We start from the raw sequence: 21,243 nt of genomic DNA, 5'->3' as shown, positions 1-21,243 counted from the left end.
GAGAGACTGAAGATTTAGGGTTGGAAAACATTCTTTGCAGAGAGTAACAATGAAAGACCTTGTAATTCGGTAAGAGCTGGGAACATTGTTAGCACCTGGTTAGGGCTGGAAAGAAACATTTGGAGCAAGCTGGAGCAATGAAAAAAGCTGCAAAACTTAGGGTTTGGGAAACATTCTTTGCAGAGAGTAACAATGAAAGATCTTGCAAGCCGGTAAGGGCTGGGAATATTGTTAGCACCTGGTTAGGGCTGGAAAGAAACATTTGGAGCAAGTAGAACGATAAAGAAACCTACAAAGACAGGGTTTGGAAACTATTATTCACTGAGAGTAACAGTGAAAGAGCTTGCAAACAGGTAAGAGCTGGGAACATCATTAGCACCTGGTTAGAGTTGGAAAGAAACATTTGGGGCAATGAAAAAAAAACTGCAGAGACAGGGCTTGGAAAACATTCTTAGCAGAGAGAAACAATGAAAGAGCTTGCAAGCCAGTAAGAGCTGGGAACATTGTTAGGGCTGAAAAGAAACTTACTTGGAGCAAGTTAGAGTAATGAAAAAAAAAAGCTCTGCAAAGACTTAGGGCTTGCAAAACATTCTTTGCAGACAGTAACAATGAAAGAACCTGCAAGATAAGAGCTGGGAAGATCGTTAGCACCTTGTTAGGGCTGGGGGGAAAAAGCTTAGAAAAAAGTTGCACTCAGAGTATAAGATGCACCTGAATTTTCAGCCTTTTTTAGGGAGGATAGAGGTGTGTCGTATACTTTGAAAAATACAGTGTGTGTGAGGTTATGTGTGTGTATTACCATAGAAAACCATTATGAAATCATAACTAAAACAATCAATTAATAGTTAATTTAAGATTTGTTATCAGTAGCTCAAACCCAGTCCAAAAATAAGTTCAGTAGAGCACATTTCATGGCATTTTGAATGATTTTAAAATCAGCTAATTAAAGCTTGTTTCTCTTCAGTATTATTGTAATTAGAAGAAATTATTACAAGCTGGAGAATTTGAGGCAGCATCCCCTGGGAAGGCATAATGCAATATTGCTAGTTTTATTCTGTTGGGTTTGCTATTTTTAATATTTTTTTAAAAAATTAGTCATTGTACTGTCAAATGCTGTCTGCTGTTTATAAACAGTTGCACGACCAAATAAAACACAGATCCCAACAATAAAAACAGCGCAGTCCACTTTTGTCTCAACCTTTAGCAAACAAAATATAAATCCACCCTGAAAAGCTCTAATCAGGAGAAAAGAGCAACGTGCACACGTATGCAGCTGAACGAGCAAAAATTAAATGAAAGAGCAGCATAGGACAAAAGAGCAAAAAAAGCTCACCAACAACCCAAAAGAGTCTTCAGCTCTTGGTACTTTTCAAATGCGTTCTGAACACACACAGAATGTGTCTTTTGTACCGAAAACCCATCAAATAAAAGAGGCTCTGCATTTTCAAATGCACTTTGGAAGTTCTGTGTCCCTAAGAACGATGTACCAAATGTACCCATTCCAGGATGAAACAAATTAACATTTCCATGTTTAAGTGTACTCTGGAACAGCAAGAAGGTATAAGAGCCAAAGTACATTCTACCCATTCACCAATCACAATATTGCGGAATGCCACTTTAACTCTGCTGACACTATAACCACAGAAACACAATTTAGTGTGAGTCAGCATCAGTAGGGTACAATAAACCAGTGCTTTTCAACCAGTGTGCCGCGACACACTAGTGTGCCACGAGGCATGGTAAGGTGTGCCATGGGGAAATTAGCGCCGGAGATTTGAGCCGCAAAGAAGGACGCTCAGCTTCCGGTCTCGTAACTTTTGGCTGAAAGAAAGCAAGAGAGAAAGAAAGAAAGTAAGAGTGAGAGAAAGAGAGTGAGTAAGAGAGAGAAAGAAAGCAAGCAAGAGAGAGAGAGAAATGAGAGCAAAAAAGGGGAGAAAAAAAGAAATGAGAAAATGATGTGGGCAGAGAATGAGAGCCCAAAGGTCTACATGGGCTAGACAGATAACTGCCCAGCCCTACATGTTCCAGGGTCATGCCAACTTGGCAAGACCAGCCACCACACTACGAAGAACCGCAAGTCTTCGTGGGCCTCACTGATTATGGCCAGCCCATTGTCCAACCAAGGATGTTGCCACCATGTGCAATAACAGCAAACTGGGTGGCACCACAGTCGATAACCACCCCATACAATGGAGATAGATAGATAGATAGATAGATAGATAGATAGATAGATAGATAGATAGATAGATAGATAGATAATAACTTTGTAGTCAGTAAGAATGTATATTATTAATCTGGAAAAGGGCTTGGTTAAATCACTAAAACTTGAATGGCAGGTATGTCATTGCCAAATCCAAATCCAGCTGAAGAAAATAATGTTCTGTCAACTGTGTGTAAATACATCAGCATTTGTATACTTACCACATTTATTAAGTGTTTGTTGGGAGGATTATCAAATATCTGCCGTGTTCTGCCGGAAGATATTTGATAATCCTCAGGTTAAATGTATCAGAGAAAGTATGTTTGTTACTTTAGTCGCAAATAAAACCTCTGTCTTATTTTACACATTGTAGTCATGCAGATATAAAATCTATTCATTAGGAAAACAAATCTAAGCCAACCAGGAATTGGATTCAGACTAATAATTACTGTACTTAAAAAGAAAAATTCCTGTTAATTTACAAATAATGCTGTGGGGAAACCTGAGGCTTTTCCAGAAAGTGTAGTAAGATATCTGAATCAGGTGATCATGGCCATAGTAAGCTCTTCCATTGCAGGAAAATTCATTTTGATCAGAATTAAAACTATTCCTAGCTCAGAATATACCAATTATAAGGAACACAGAGGTTTGGCTGTTTTGTGCCTCTTAGAAACATAGAAACATAGAAGACTGGCGGCAGAAAAAGACCTCATGGTCCATCTAGTCTGCCCTTATACTATTTCCTGTATTTTATCTTGCAATGGATATATGTTTATCCCAGGCATGTTTAAATTCAGTTACTGTGGATTTACCAACCACGTCTGCTGGAAGTTTGTTCCAAGGATCTACTACTCTTTCAATAAAATAATATTTTCTCATGTTGCCTTTGATCTTTCCCCCAACTAACTTCAGATTGTGTCCCCTTGTTCTTGTGTTCACTTTCCTATTAAAAACACTTCCCTCCTGAACCTTATTTAACCCTTTAACATATTTAAATGTTTCGATCATGTCCCCCCTTTTCCTTCTGTCCTCCAGACTATACAGATTGACTTCATTAAGTCTTTCCTGATATGGTTTATACTTAAGACCTTCGACCATTCTTGTAGCCCATCTTTGGACCAGTTCAATTTTGTCAATATCTTTTTGTAGGTGAGGTCTCCAGAACTGAACACAGTACTCCAAATGTGGTCTCACCAGCGCTCTATATAAGGGGATCACAATCTCCCTCTTCCTGCTTGTTATACCTCTAGCTATGCAGCCAAGCATCCTACTTGCTTTTCCTACCGCCCGACCACACTGCTCACCCATTTTGAGACTGTCAGAAATCACTACCCCTAAATCCTTCTCTTCTGAAGTTTTTGCTAACACAGAACTGCCAATGCAATACTCAGATTGAGGATTCCTTTTCCCCAAGTGCATTATTTTACATTTGGAAACATTAAACTGCAATTTCCATTGCTTTGACCATTTATCTAGTAAAGCTAAATCATTTACCATGTTACAGACCCCTCCAGGAATATCAACCCTATTGCACACTTTAGAGTCATCGGCAAATAGGCAAACTTTCCCTACCAGACCTTCCCCTATGTCACTCACAAATTCTCTCTCATAATTCCAAATTTAAGCATCACATGAATCATGTGAATATAATATCATTGAGCAATGTTAGGTAAACCTAGGAAGTTGCCTTCTTTTAAGCTTCGATTGCTTATCTAGTTCATTTCATCTATTTCAGTTAACAGTTTTATTTCACCACCACCACCTACGATCTATCATCTGGACGTGGCAGGAATAGAACCCAACTTGAGTTATGGTGCATTCCACAAGCAAATATATAGGTGGAGAGAACAATCTGTTTCCTATCTGTGTCAGTTTTGTACATAATGCTGGCCCTAACTGTGGGGGCAGCTTCAGGAAGTGGTTACTGAGGGATGAGGAAGGGCAGGACATTGTTATACGTATCATAAAGCCTGTCCTTTATGGAGGCAGCTTGCTGCTTTTAAATCAAGTGAAAAATTCTGCCCTACTGCCAGTATTACAATAATACTAATCATCTTCTACACGTAGAATAGAAATGGGATGGGGATGCACCTTGCTATTTACTCCAGACAGCACAATGTTGGGGTTAGCCTTGTCTCTATGGGTTTTGCTCTGTTCCATCCTACTATGATGATGTTCGCCTATTGTTTTCGAAGACGACCTTAGCTTTTAGGGCAGATCTCTTATCTTCGGTCGCCACCTGTCACTCAGTTCTCATCTGTGGCTCCCAGTAGCTGTAGCATGTGCAGCGGCCACACCCCGAGCAACAGCTCTGACAGGCTGGCCAAACCAGGTTGAGAGTTGACTTTTGCTGAGATAGGGACTTGTCTATCCAGAGCATGTGAAGACAGATTCCATCCTACTATAACAAAAAATACACACTGTGAAGAGCATATTAAGCCATATATAGATTTTGTTAGTGTGCATTGTGCATTAATCTGTGCACAATTAATGCATTGTGCATTCATCTGTGCACATGCCTTCAAGACACTGTTGACTCTTGGCCATTGTCTGGATAGGCCCCTGAAGTTTTCATGGCAAGATTTTGGAATGGTTGACCTTTGCCTTCTTCCTAAGGTTGATAGGGATTGATTAATCCAAGGTTACCCAGCAGTCTTTCTGCCTACGGTGAAACTAGTTATCACAATTCTCCAGTTTCTAGCTTGATTCCAAAGCCAGTGCCCCAAACTGTCTAGACATAGAAGAAAAAGAAATGAGACGATAGACATGGCACCTTGGGCCTTTGATGAACTCTTTTGTCTTCAAATGAATATGATAAAAGGATCACAAAGAAAAATAAATCAATGATTGCCTTCAGAAGTTGTGGGTACTTCAGCACTGGAGGTTTTTAAGAAAGATTGGACAACCGTTTGTCTGAAATGGTATAGACTGAGTTTCCTGCTTGGTCAGGGGGATTGGACTAGAAGACCTCCAAGATCACTTCCAACTCTGTCATTCTGTTCTGTTAATTGTCCCACCAGAGGCAATAATATCTTAGACCATTGTTACACAGCTGTAAAAAATGCATACAGGGCTTTACCAAGAGCAGCTGTGGGCCATTCTGATCATTGTATGATTCACCTTGTACCTGCTTACAAACAAAGATTTAAAGCCACAAAACCAATAATTAAATCAGTGAGGACTTGGACTGAGGAAGCAAAGTTAAAGCTACAGGCTTGCTTTGACTGCACAGACTGGAATATTTTTAAAGACACCTCTGCAGATCTAGATGAACTCACAGATATTGTAACATCATATGTCAGCTTCTGTGAAGACCTATGTGTACCAACCAGGAACTTGAAAATATACAGTAACAATAAACCTTGGTTCACAGCCAAACTCAAGCAGTTACGTCATTCCAAAGAGGAAGCCTACAGAAAAGGTGATAGAATGCTGTACAATCAGGCCAGAAATATATTAACAAGGGAGATCAGAGCAGCAAAAAGGAACTACTCTGAAAAGCTAAAGAATCAATTCTCAAGAAATGAACCAGCAAACATGTGGAAAACTCTCAAAAACATCACCTGTTACAGCAAACCACCTTCCCAAGCTGAAGGAGATCAGCAATTGGCAGATGACCTGAATGTGTTCTACTGCAGGTTTGAAAAGAAACCTCAACCACTTATGTGCACAACCTCCATACCAGACACACCAACAACAGCTAAATCTTCTACAAGTGAACCCATCCCATTGTGTTTACAACCCCTAGTGATCACAGAAAAGGAAGTGAAAGATCTATTTCTCAGACAGAAGCCTGGAAAAGCACCAGGCCCAGACAAGATAACTCCTTCTTGCTTAAAAGTCTGTGCTGACCAATTGGCCCCCATCTTCACCCAAATCTTCAACAAATCACTAGAGTTGTGCTATGTTCCTTCCTGCTTCAAACGCTCGACTATCATCCCAGTGCCAAAGAAGCCCTCCATCAAGGAACTGAATGACTACAGACCAGTTGCTCTAACATCTGTAGTTATGAAAACCTTTGAAAGGCTAGTGATGTTCCATTTGAAAACTGTTGTGTTTGTTTAAAAATAATCACAGAAAATCTGTGATTGGTTAAGACGCGGCTATTCAGAAAATAGCCGCGAAAGTTAAATACTTGTCAGTTAAAGAAAGCCCGCCGTTTTAAGAGAGTATAAAAGGGCAACGGGTTAGCCGTTGCCCTCATTCGGGAAAACTGCTGTTCCAGTGCTTGTGATTTGCCTCGTTATGAATAAACCAGTTCTGATTAAACTACCGGAGTCCTGACTTTTCAGTGACGACGAGGAGGTCGAACTCCCGCTAACGCAGCCATGAACTCGGCCATGGCTCCACCACCGCCTGTATTCAACTCCGAGACGGAAGCTTGGACCTCATACATGTCCAAATTCACATTTTTCCTGAAAGCGAGCAATCTACATGACGCCGATGACGACAGGAAGAAAGCTATATTCCTCGCTTATTGCGGCACAGAAGTCTACAGCCTAGCCTCTACGCTCGTTGACCCAGACACTCTGGAAACCATCGCATGGTCAGCTCTACAAGCAAAACTTGCCGCTCATTACCAGCCGACAACTCCTGTCCGCGTATACCACCATCAATTTGCACAAATGCGGCAAGCGGACGGAGAATCTACCAACGATTTTATTACTCGGCTACGCGCACTCCTTCCAAAGTGCAAATACAAGGATCCAGAGGAACAGTTGATTGACCGCCTTATCTTCGGTCTAACCAATATCACGCTACAGAAGAAATATTTAGTTGATGAGGATGCCTCCCTCCAAGACATTCTTAAGGCAGCAAAAGCCTCCGAGGTATCTGAAACGTCTGTTGCCGAAATTAAACGCGCAACCTCAACCGTTCATCACATCCCCGATGAATCACCTTGGCACGCCTGCTCTCCCGATGAAAAACACTTGGAATCCGCCACTCCAGACGACACCTGCCTCCAAATCCGAAGAGCTCCCGACCATGACGCCAAAGAAGCACCCCGTGCAGACAGATGCGCCGGCTGCAACGGAAATCATCCTCGTTTTCGCTGCCATTTCAAGGACGCCTATTGTCGCCGTTGCCAGCGCCGCGGCCACATCGCTGAAGTCTGCCGCGCCGCCAACCCAACTCCAGCAAATCCGCAAAACCAACGACCCTACTTTTCACCAAGGAATCGACGACCGCCGTTTTCACGCAACGTTTCCCGCCCGGCTGACAACTCGCACTCTTCAAACCAACGAGGTAACTCCCCTTCTTCTGTAAACTGCAATTTCCCCGCTGCGGAAAACAAGCTATTTGTTTCTCTTTTCCTCAACGGCCGTCCCTGCGAAATGGAATTAGACACTGGCTCCAGACATTCCATAATGCCTTGGGGAAAACTTAAATTATATTTACCTCGTGTAAAACAAACTGACTTAGAACCTTGGGAACCGGGTTTGAGTGATTTTCAGGGTCATAAGATTCCAGTATTAGGATGTTTAAATGTTCCTGTTGCTTTTAAAAAATTTCAAGGGTTTTTACCTCTTCTAGTGGTTGACGGTCCTAAACACACATTATTGGGACTTAGATGGTTACAACCCTTAGGCATTGAAATTTCAGGGGTTAACAATGTATGTGACTCTTTTGACTCAAATGACTTATTGAAAGAATTTCCCGAAGTTTTTTCTAGCACTCTGGGTAAATATACAGGCAGCCCCATATCATTTAATCTGGACCCAAATATTTCTCCCATCTGACTAAAGCCCCGCAGAATTCCCATCCCACTTTTGCCTAAAGTGGATGAACAATTGGACAAATTAATAGCTCAGGGCATCTTAATTCCCACTGATCATGCTAAATGGGAAACTCCTATTGTAACACCCGTTAAACCGGATGGATCTATTAGAATTTGCGCAGACTATAAAGCCACGATTAATAAAGCCTTACAGCATAATGCCTACCCAATCCCAGTCGTGCAACAACTCTTACACACATTAGGAAATGGGTCCATCTTCGCGAAGTTGGACCTAGCCCAGGCATATCAACAGCTTCCCGTTGATCAAGACACCTCTGAGGCCCAGACAATTGTAACGCATAGAGGTGCCTTTAAATGCACCCGGCTCCAGTTTGGAGTCTCTACCGCCCCTGGCATCTTTCAGGGTCTCATGGAACGAATTTTAAATAATATTCCAGGGGTCGTCCCATATTTCGACGACGTATTAATATCAGCCACATCTAAATCTGAATTATGGGACAGAATCAGGCGCGTTTTAACTAAATTTAAAGAAACAGGACTCCATTTAAAAGCAGACAAATGTTCCTGGGCCGTTCCCAAAGTAGAATTTTTGGGCTTTACAATAGATAGATTTGGAATTCACCCCACAAACGACAAAGTTGATGCTATAAGAAATGCTCCCACCCCCTCAGATAAGACAGATTTGCAAGCATTCCTAGGACTCCTTAACTTTTATTCCGTCTTTCTTAAACAGAAAGCGACGGTGGCAGAACCGCTACATAACCTCCTAAAGAAAGACTCTGCCTGGACGTGGGGACCAAAAGAACAAGCCGCTTTTACCGCAGTAAAAAATTTACTTTCCTCCAACAGTGTTTTAGTATAATATAATGTAGCTATGCCCTTATCCTTAACCTGCGACGCTTCACCGTTCGGCATAGGAGCTGTCCTCAGCCATAATTTTCCAGACGGCACAGAAGCCCCAATAGCCTATTACTCTAAAACTCTTTCTTCAGCTGAAAGAAATTATTCCCAACTCGACAAGGAGGCGCTAGCCCTTGTCGCTGGAGTTAAACGATTTCATTATTATCTTTGTGGTCGCCCCTTTACTTTAATCACCGACCATAAACCGCTTTTAGGCATTTTGGCGGGAAACAAACAAACTCCCGCCTTTCTCTCCCCTCGCATGACTCGTTGGGCTATTTTTCTTGCCGCTTACAATTATACATTAATCCACAGGGGGGGGAAAGAGATAGGGAATGCCGATGCATTAAGCAGGTGCCCCCAAACAGAATTGGTCAGTGATCCAGCCCCTGCCTCAAGCATTTTATTAATTGAAACTAGTAAACAAACTTTATTAACAGCGACAGAAATAGCCAATCAGACACAAGTAGACCCAATTTTAAAATATATTAAACAATGGATATTAAAAGGATGGCCAAATGAACAGCAATCAAATCAATTTCAACCCTTTAAGAATAGACAGTTTGAATTAAATGTGTTAAAAGATTGTATATTATGGGGAGACAGGGTTGTTATTCCAAAATCCTTACAGAAGCAAGCATTGCAGCTATTGCATATAGGTCACCCAGGAATAGTCAAAATGAAAACTATTGCCAGAAGTCATTTATGGTGGCCAGGGTTGGATAAGGACATAGAGTCATGGGTTGGTGGTTGTGTACCCTGCCAGAGAACAAGACCCAACCCACCAAAAGCCACACCATCAGAGTGGCCAACACCAAGAGGGCCCTGGTCCAGAATACATATTGACTTTGCAGGACCAATCAGGGGCCAATCCTTTTTACTAGTCGTAGATGCATACTCCAAATGGCTGGAAATTGAACTCATGGCATCTACAACTACTAGCGCAACTATAAAGGCACTAAGGAAAATGTTTGCCACACATGGCATTCCAGACATTTTGGTATCTGACAACGGGCCTCGGTTAACAGCCCGTCAAATGGAACTATTTCTTGCAGACCAGGGCATAAAACATGTGCTCACCCCACCTCATTTTCCCCAAGCTAATGGGCAAGCAGAACGAATGGTTAGAACCACAAAGGAAGCATTAAACAGAGCACCATTAGGAGATTGGCAACAACAAATCGATGAATTCCTAACCATTCAGCATATTACGCCATCAGCGTCCACAAACAAAAGCCCGGCAGAACTTTTAATGGGCAGAAACCTTCGTTCTAAATTAGACAGAATTCACCCAAATTACCAGAATGACCAAAAAGAAGTAAAATTACAAAGCGAGAGACAGTTTAACATTGGGGATTTAATTTACGCTAAAGACTATGATTCAAACGATAAATGGAAAGAAGGAACGGTATTAGATAAAACCGGGTTAAAAACATACATCATAATATTAACAGATGGGCGCAGTTGGCATCGGCATGTCGATCAACTACGCAAAAGAATTAAGACTAACTCAGACATTTTGCCTACTGTAGACAAACCAATAGAGGACTTACCAGAACCACTTCGAGACTCCAGCAATGGCTGCTTGTTGCCCCTGGCGGCCGGCGAAGATCAAAATGCATCATCGCAACCAGGCCCGTCAGAGACTAGCCTTAGCGGAGCAACGGAGCCGGCCGTCCAGGCAAGCAGCTCCCAGCAAAATGAACTGCGCAGGTCCCAGAGATCTGTAAAGCCACCAATCCGCTTGCAGGACTATGTGACGTGGATTAACACGTAATCATGGTCTCAGCCAAAGAGGGAGGGGTGTTGTGTTTGTTTAAAAATAATCACAGAAAATCTGTGATTGGTTAAGACGCGGCTATTCAGAAAATAGCCGCGAAAGTTAAATACTTGTCAGTTAAAGAAAGCCCGCCGTTTTAAGAGAGTATAAAAGGGCAACGGGTTAGCCGTTGCCCTCATTCGGGAAAACTGCTGTTCCAGTGCTTGTGATTTGCCTCGTTATGAATAAACCAGTTCTGATTAAACTACCGGAGTCCTGACTTTTCAAAAACCATCACGGATCCACTGTTAGACCCCCTGCAATTTGCATACCGAGCAAATAGATCAACAGATGATGCTGTTAATATGGCTCTACACTACATCCTTCAACATCTTGAATCTCCAATGACCTACGCCAGGGTCCTCTTTGTGCACTTCAGTTCAGCATTCAATACCATCGTACTGAACATTCTCTTAACCAAACTAAATCAGCTAGCGGTACCTGAACACACTTGTAAGTGGATCACAAGCTTCCTAACAGACAGGAAGCAGCAGGTGAAGCTAGGAAAAATCACATCAGATATATGTACAATTAGCACAGGTGCCCCACAAGGCTGTGTACTCTCACCACTTCTCTTCTCTCTATACACTAATGACTGCATCTCATACGATCCATCTGTTAAACTACTGAAGTTTGCAGATGATACAACAGTGATTGGACTCATTCGAGACAATGATGAATCCGCATACAGACGGGAAGTTGAACAACTATCCTTGTGGTGTGACCAGAACAATCTAGGACTGAACACACTCAAAACCGTAGAAATGGTGGTAGACTTTAAGAGAAACCCTTCCACCCTTCCACCTCTCACAATACTAGACAACACAGTATCAACAGTAGAGACCTTCAAATTTCTAGGTTCTACCATATCTCAAGACCTAAAATGGTCACCTAACATCAAAAACATCATCAAAAAAGCACAACAAAGAATGTTCTTTCTGCGCCAGCTCAGGAAGCTCAAACTGCCCAAGGAGCTGCTGATTCAGTTCTACAGAGGAATCATTGAGTCTGTCATCTGCACCTCTATAACTGTCTGGTTTGGTGCTGCAACCCAACAGGACCGACACAGACTTCAGAGGATAATCAGAACTGCAGAAAAAACAATTGCTGCCAATCTGCCTTCCATTGAGGACCTGTATACTGCACGAGTCAAAAAGAGGGCGGGTAAAATATTTACTGACCCCTCACATCCTGGACACAAATTGTTTCAACTCCTACCCTCAAAACTTCGCTACAGAGCACTGCACACCAAGACAACTAGACACAAGAACAGTTTTTTCCCGAACGCCATCACTCTACTAAACAAATAATTCCCTCAACACTGTCAGACTTTCTACTAAATCTGCACTTCTATTCTACTAGTTTTTCTCATCATTCCTATCACCCATTTCTTCCCATGTTGACTGTATGACTGTAACTTGTTGCGTATATCCTAAGATTTTTATTAATATTGCTTCTTCATTGCTTATTTGACCCCTATGACAATCATTAAGTGTTGTACCACATGATTCTTCACAAATGTATATTTTATTTTATGTACGTTGAGAGCATATGCACCAAGACAAATTCCTTGTGTGTCCAATCACACTTGGCCAATAAAAATTCTATTCTATTCTATTCTAATCAAGTAGTTTCTTCCACATAATCTTCCTTCTGGTTCTGCAATTTGCAACAGAAAAATATTATCAGGTCAAATGCTGGTTTGGTGCCTTATCTTTGCAATCTTAACTAGAGGCAGTTCAGTCTTTCAAATGCACTTAATCTTCCTGATGTAAGATTACTCAGGTATTCATTTGTGAGTCATGAATTTTTTAAAAAGTAGATAGTCACACCTGAGCAATCCCTTTCTTCTACTGTTTCACAGTTTAACATTTTTGTTTAGGTATCTCCTTCCTTATTCAAGATTATATTTCTCCAAGGTGCTGTCCATTCCTGTATTGTACACACTGGTGAAGGCAATGCTGTATTTATTCTCTTCACAATAGTTTTTGTTCTTAGCACAAAGTTTCCTATTATGTATGCAGTACGGAAATTAGGGAACTCTGATCATAGCCATATCCTCTCAATAAGCTAGTTACAAATGATGATTTTTCAGGAATGAAATACAAGTAAGTAAGAACTGCCTGACAAGTTGAGGCAGTTACAGAGAAGTGTTTTGCTGATGCACAGATAGTAGCCAAACAACACCAAGTCCAACCAATTCTTGCTATTAATTTGCATGGGGAAAAAATATCTATCAGGAGAAAAACAGAAACCCCCCCAGAAATTTGGTTGAATAAAGTGAGAGTCCTTTCTGAATCACTCTACTGGATGGCAGATAATCTTTGACATCTGGAGCATATTAGGTTTTTGTTTGATAGTGCTTGAGTCTTTTAATTATCTAGATTTTTATTATGTTTTCATTGATTTGTAGGTTAGAATTCTCTTTTATATTTTCTTTGTTAGGCTAAATAACATTAAGAGACATATTTAGTAGAAACCTGGGGTAACAATGCAGTGAAGTCAATATATAAATACAGACATTACTTATGAACTTTCAAGTTACAAAATTTTGTGAGTCCACAAGTCTTGGAAAGTCCTAAAAGTTGCTAATTTACACATCACATATACAGTATATGCTTGTTTGGACTTGCAAACAAAATGGACTTACAGCCTCTTGGAAGGTAATGGGTTCTTAACTAGACCATTGTTTGTATGTAATGAAAATTCTTTATGTCTTTATTTTGTTTTCTATTTGAGCTTTTAATTTGCCATAAAATTAATTCTGATAGGATTTTTTTTTCATGTTATGCATAAAAATTACAGTATGGAGTAGTTCCTAAAATGTTGATCCAGGAGAAAGGAGATTCAATATCTAATGTACTTTCATCCATGTAATTTCACTTGGAACCTGCCACTCTTTCTCAATTCAGTCTGCTTGACGACGTTATGGCTGCAGGGAAAACCTAGAAAAGATAAAATTCTGCCTTGAACTCCTCAATGAAAAGAAAAAGAAAGAAAAATATAAAAATAAATAAAGAGTTTGAAAGTTTTAAAAGAAAAAAATAAAATGGCAAAAGAATATATATTATGATGATGTAATATGATGACATAATAACATAATAATTGCACATAAGACATAAAACAGGAAGTAATGAGATATACATTTGTGAACTGTAAGACTATAATTATAATTATAATGTCATTTCTCTCTGTATATTTAAGCAGTCTGAGATTAGATATGCAAATTCTGTCTCCCTCCCTCCCTCTCTCCTTCCCTCCCTCTTTCCTTCTCCCTTTCTCCTTTTTTCTCAACAGCTTTAAGAAAGGAAAAGGACAAGAAAACAAAAGGAAAACAAGGAGGCAAAAAAGAGAAAAACAGTCAACAGGAAATTTACAAACATAGAATTAAACACATCAACATTTAAAAAGGAAATATTTCCTATTTTTTTCACACAACTGAAAAAAATCTATCTATACCATTATAAAACCTGTAAGTCGCTATTATATTCCAAGCAATATAAATATCAATACTGATAATAAGTACAATACAAAACATAAAATAAGAGAGAAGGATCAGAGTAATTTCTAAAAGATCAATCTTTATTTGGCAGATCACTGAAAATTCAATTATTAGGATTTACGTCAAGAGAATTGTATGCATATAGTACAAGTCTTTATATGGAATTCTAATTCAAAAATTATAATTCAAGTTGAATGACTGTAACTTGTTGCTTGTAACCTTACAATTTATGTTAACGTTGATTGTTTCCTGATTGTTTATTTGAACCCTATGACAATCATTAAGTGTTGTACCTCATTATGTACACTGAGAGCATATGCACCAAAGACAAATTCCTTGTGTGTTTAATCATACTTGGCCAATAAAGAATTCTATTCTAAAGTCTATTCTATTCTATTCTAAAGTCTATTCTATTCTATTCTAAATTCTACTCTACTGTACCCTACTCTACTCTATTCTGGGACTGGACAGTTTTCTTGATGAGATTTTTCAGAATTAATTTGGTTGGTTTCTCCCTAGAGCTGTGAGAAAGTGATGGGCAAGATCATATTGTTTCATTCTATTACAACCAACTTTTCCCCAGCGTTTATTAGGTATCATTTCTATCCCTTTATACACACCCATTCAAACAAATATAATGAGGAACATTGTCACCTGCTATACTGTAGATCCAGAACCAAGATAGGAAAAATAGCTTACTAGATTAGATAAGGAACACCCAAGCTAATTACAGTTCTATCTATTTAATACAGGAAGAATTTGAAATCAGTTTGCACATCAAAGGAAAATAAACAATTCAGAGTATAGGCTAAGATGTAGGAACATGAACAAAGAAAGCAAACGTGAAGTTTCAAGTGCCAGTGTAGAAATCTATCTTTTACCGATTTCTGTAGCAACTTGGCTAATGTTGAAAGGGGAGTTTTACGTTTCAAAAGCCCTGTCTGTTCTAGACCGAACCAGTACTCATTGGTACTGTTACAGAAGTCCCAAAGATGCTTTTTCAAGAAGCAAGTGGACTTTCTGCTTTTTCTTTGAAGACCATTTGCCCCTTGCTTCTTGAATGACAAGTGAAAAGTCTTCAATGAAAAACCAGAAAGTCCAGTTGCCTCTTGAAAAAGTACCTTTGGGAGAACCATGGCCTGGATGACTGAGAATCTCCATAGACATTTATGGTTACAGAAGCTGGTTCCTTCTTCAGGCCACCATTATTCAAGAGGCCCCAGCTTCATATCCAGGCACTCCTCCATCACTCTGTTCTCTGATCCTGAATATGGTAAGTGGACAACTCAGAAAGAGTTGCTAGGTGCCCACTAATTATTTTTTTTAAAAAAAAATGTTTTAAAAAATAGCATACATGTAGTCCTTGACTTACAATAGCTAACTTAGTGACCGTTCAAAGTTACAACAGCCCTGAAAAAAGTAACTTGGGATCATTTTTCACACATACAACCGCTGTAGCATTGCTATGGTCACATGTGATTAGCTTTTGCAACCTTCTGACAAAGATTGTCAATGGAAAATCCAGATTCACTTAACAACTGTGTTGTTAGCTTAACAAGTGCAATGATTCATTTAATAACCATGGCAAGAAAAGTCATAAAATGGGCTATACTCACTTAACAAATTCTTCACAGCAACATACATTTTGGACTCAATTATGGTCATAACTTGAGATCTATCTGTACTGGGTATAGTTGCCCTTTTTCTTGCCTAGACTGTGAAAGTTCTCCATCCCACCTACTGCTACCTGGCATTATATTAGTTGCCTTATTTAAAACAATGGTTGCCTTCATTTTGGTACAGTGATACCTCGTCTTACAAACGCCTCGTCATACAAACTTTTCAAGATACAAACCCGGGATTTAAGATTTGTTTGCCTCTTCTTACAAGCTATTTTCACCTTATAAACCCACCGCCGCCTCTGGGATGCCCCGCCTTCAGACTTCCGTTGCCAGTGAAGCACCCATTTTTGCACTGCTGGGATTCCCCTGAGGCTCCCCTCCATGGGAAACCCCACCTCCGGACTTCCGTGTTTTTGTGATGCTGCAGGGGAATCCCAGCAGTGCAAAAACGGGCGCTTTGCTGGCAACGGAAGTCCGGAGGAGGGGTTTCTCAGTGAGGGGAGCCTCACTGAAATCACAGCATCGTAAAAAACACAGAGGTCTGGAGGTGGGGTTTCTCATGGAGGGGAGCCTCAGGGGAATCTCAGCAGCGCAAATACGGGTGCTTTGGCTTGCAAAAGGGGTGAATTTTGGGCTTGCACGCATTAATCATTTTTCCATTGATTCCTATGGGAAACATTGTTTCCTCTTACAAACTTTTCACTTTGAGAACCTCGTCACGGAACCAATTAAGTTTGTAAGACAAGGTATCACTGTACTGATGATCCTATGAATGTAGATTTTTCTATAGATGGAAGTAGATTTCTGCCAAAAGTACTAATAAAGTGCTGTATACCTCTTATTTCTAATCTAATCTCAGTATCTTCTCCTTTGAGACACGGGAATGTGCTTGTGGAGTGTGTACCATTGTTGCATAGCTTATGAGGCAAGAATGTTTAATGTGTAATAATGCTATGGGTTTGAGCTTTATTTCAGTTTATTGTGATTCATTATTTGCCTTCCTCAGTCTATATCACTGGTGTCATGTTGCACGAATTCAGAATGGATAAATATATATTTAACAACAACAACAAAAATAATACAGGTAGTCCTCATTTAGCAGCCATGATTGGGACCTGCAACTTGGTCATTAAATAAAGCAGTCACTAAGTTAAATCATAATGTGCTAATGATCTTACCTGGGTTTTCCTTTGCTTTACAGACTTGTGAGTATCGTAATGCGAGGATTGGTTGCAAAGTTACTTTTTCAACAGTTCTTTTTTCGCCAAGGTTGTAACTCTGAATGATTGCTAAACTACAGGTAGTCCTCAACTTATAACAGTTTGTTTAGTGGCCATTCAAAGTTACAATATCACTGAAAAAGTGACATATGACCATTTTAAACAGTTGCGATCTTTGAAGCGTCCCCATGCTCTTGTAATCAAAATTCAACTGGTTCACACTTACAACATTGTTGTGTCCCAAGGTCATGTGAGCACTTTTAGCAAACCTCTGACAAGCAGTCAATGGGGAAGCCAAATTTACTTAACAACTGTGTTACAAACTTATGAACTGGAGTGATTAACATAATTGTGGCAAGGAAAGTCACAACATGGGGCAAAACTCATTTAACAAATGTCTCTGAATTTTGATTACAAGAGCATGGGGACGCTTCAAAGATCGCAACTGTTTTAAATGGTCATATGTCACTACAGAAATTTGGGACTTGATAGTGGTTAGAAGTTGAGGACTACCTGTAATCAGTCACTAAATAAGGACAATTATTATCTAGGTGATGTGTAGAAATGACATCGGAAGATTACTTGCAAAGCAATCTTTGCAACAGTGGGGAGAGTAAAAATGAGACAGAGCTTTTCATCTTTTCCTATTAACGTGAATTCTGGAAGTAAATTATTAGTGAAGATACTATCTGTTATGACAATAATAAAACTAACTGTAATAATTACATTTCCCTGGGTGACTCTGAGTGATTTACAATTATTAGAAATGTTTAAAAATAATGCTATAAAAACACAAAAGCAGCACACGACAAAATAAAAAGGTTGGCAAAGAAAATAAACCCAGAGGGCAGCAAGGAAAAGGAAGAGCATTAGTCATCCTCTTGCCTGGGAAGAGACACGTCTTCAGGGCCCTTTGAAACATCAGCAGAGTAAGAGCCATTTGAACATCAGAAGGAACTTTGCTCCAGAATTTTATGGGCAGCGGTCTCTTTAAAGCCATGGAAGATGTTATTTAATCATTGATCAAGCGATCACTCATTTGGTAACTGATTCATTTTGACTCATTTTGAAAGAAGTTTCTGTTTTTACAGGTAGTCCTCAATTTACAATAATTCGCCTAGTGATTGTTCTAAGTTATAGCGGCACTCAAAAAAGTGTCTCAAAAAATATATGTATAACCAAAAATCGGATCAAAAATAACTCAATCCCTGTCTGAGTTCAATCCATTTGATAACTATTAGAAATCTACTAATATTACAACCTATGATTAAATTTTACTAACAAAAACAATAAACATAATCCATCTAAGTCGTCACAACTCAAACGCCTGCTTGCTTGCAGGTACTACCTCTCATCTTGCTATCTCTCTCTTCTTTCTCTTTTCTCTCTCTTTTTTCCTCTCCCTTTTCTCCCTTTCTATCCTTTCTTTTCCCACATTACTGTTGGATTATCAAATATTATAGCTATAAGATATTTAAATAAGAACTCTGAATACGAAATATTTACATATGGACAATTACCCGAAATGTATATACAATAATATATATAAGCTGTGATATAACAATATTGTTTACCCCACTCCCCTCTCACTTTTCTTTTCTGTACTCCCATCCCCCTTTCCTCCTGTTTTATTCCTTTTTGTATAAATTAATAAAGTATATTTTTTTAAAAAAAGTGTCTTATGACCATTTTTCACACTGTTGACCATTGCAGCATCCCCCATGGTCATATGATTTACATTCAGATGCTTAACAACTGGTTCATATTTATAACCTTTATAACTGTTGCAGTGTAACAGAACACAGGATATAGATTTAATCTCCATATATGGATCTATAAAAATGATATCTGAATGGGAAGCTTACATGCAGGGGTAGACAAATCCCTATCTCACCAAGGCCAAAGACCTTTCAGCTACCCTCACCTGGTTTGATCTCTCTGCCAAGATAGTTTACCATGGTATGACCACTGGATATTTTACAACTACTTGGGGCTACAGATGAGAACAGGGTGCTAAGTGGGGCCTAAAGGTGAATGAGCAGCCTTAAAAAGCATGGAAGGATTTTCTACCACAAATATTCCCCCTCCATGGCTGAAATATCTTTTAATTGTTGCCTTGATGAGTAGTGTATCAATTTAGGCCAGACAAAAATGTGTCTTATGCAGTTCGCAGGAGTCCAAGAGAAAAGGGCAATTCTACTATTGTACAATAAAATAAGGATGAGAAATTTTGGTCCTATATGAGTGAATAGCTAAGACTTTATTTGATTTGTGCTAAAGTTTGATCCAAGGCTAAAGTAAATAAAGCGGGTATTAATAGACCACAATAAATCAAGCTTTGGTTATTTCCTTTAATAGGGTGGATATTAAAACCTAAAGTAAAATGAACCAAGAAAGTCCCACAAAGGATTTGCTTTGTCTAAGGTTTAAATGGCAAGTCTTACACAGGCCTCATAATAGATGTAACTGTGTTACAATATTAAAGGTCAAGTGAGATACTATGGGACTGTTTTTAGAAACTTAGTTCATATAGGGTTGAAGACTGATATTGTCTTACACATCCCCCAAATTTGGGCTTCAATAGCAGCTGTGACAAAATAGTTTCCATGCCAGATTGCAAATTTTGAAACTGTTGGAAATGCCCTTAGGCCCTTGTAGCTAGTACCTTTTGCTTGGATATCCAAGCAGATAGAATATTGGAAACAGAATCCAAAATAACTGAAAGTGGAAATCTAAATGTTTGAAAAAAATCTGCCTGCTTAATAGGTCTTTTATTATTATTTACTCATTTATATTGCTGCCTATTCACACATGGCAACTCAAGATGGCTTACAGGAATATAAATATAATTATAAAATTAATAGAAGAAATTAATTAAATAATAAATCAATAAAATAATAGCCCCCCCACTCCGGCAACAACACATCACATAAGCCATTTAACGGTCTCCATCCTGCTCTGGGTTCCCAGACCCACTGGCAGAACCAGGTCTTCAGCGACTTCTGGGAGAGTATTAGAGTGGGAGCCATTCTAATCTCTGGGGGAATGATGTTCCAAAGAGAAGAAGCCACCACAGAGAAGGCCCTTCTTCTGGGTCCACCAGGTGTTTCTCACTAGGGGATGGGGCCCACAACATTCCTTGCCTCCCCATTATAGTGGGCTTATTTATTGATCATTCAGCTTAGGTTTTGAACTTACATTTTATGATCTCTGAATTGTAAAAATAAATGTATTTTGCAAGTCAATAGTTTTCATGAGTCACAAACAAATAGGAAACATAGAACTGAAAAACTTTTTTTAAAAGCTTGAAGAGGTACAACATGAGAATGCAGAGAAGAGTTTGTATATGCAATTTGCAAAGGCTGTAATTAGGCATCTTTTTCTCAGCCAGGACATAGAAAGATGAAGGAAAGCACTTGAAAGAATTATAGTAATATAAGCATACAGTTTTGAGGTAATACAATCAAGAGAACATCAACAGACCAAAACTTTTGACTTTTTTTCCCAGCAGTGTCAGCAAGAAAGCCCAACTTATACATGATGATTTTCTTTAGCATGTGATACTGCATCAGAATAATATAATTTGAAGCTCTTTATTGTTTGACAGTTATTAAGTGTCATGCTGTGCAAAAGATTAATCATACTAACTTCCACTAACAGCCATATTTGTCTCTATATCTATGCATTGGTTGTATTACATTTTTTTTTCTAAACTGTGTTGTTTGTATAAATAAAAGGCAACTGCCCTGCAAAACTGGATGGAATGCTGATTAGTCTTTGTCCTTTTCTCTCCCCATTTCTCCACTTTGGGTAATTATATAAATGCAAAGATATAGGCAATTTTGAGGCTTAACATCAATCATCTGTTCTTCAGAGGATGAGTATATATATATCAAATTAAAATTCTATCTAAAAAAACTTAAGATAAAAATGAGAAATGCCTCATTCTTTAACAAGATTGACACATACTAGGTTAAACAGGTCAAATTCAAGATAAACAAAAGAGATCTGGAAGGGTGTATAATTTTACAGTGTTTAAAATAATCTAATATTTAATAATGGTTTAGTACAGTTCAGTACTAAACGGTTAGAAAATGTTAATTAATGTAATTCATGTTGTTTTTCAGTGAAAATACAGTCAGTTCACAGAAACACATTATAGAAATGTATTTTCACTGAAAATAATTTCAAATGTTTAATTTCAAAAGATTAATAAAATATGTAAGCTTTAAAAGAATGA

The sequence above is a fragment of the Erythrolamprus reginae genome, chromosome 2 (genome assembly GCF_031021105.1).
Source record: "Erythrolamprus reginae isolate rEryReg1 chromosome 2, rEryReg1.hap1, whole genome shotgun sequence".
In the NCBI taxonomy this organism is placed as follows: Eukaryota; Metazoa; Chordata; class Lepidosauria; order Squamata; family Dipsadidae; genus Erythrolamprus; species Erythrolamprus reginae.
The sequence above is the reverse complement of the archived record's forward strand: the minus strand, read 5'-3'. Positions refer to the sequence as shown.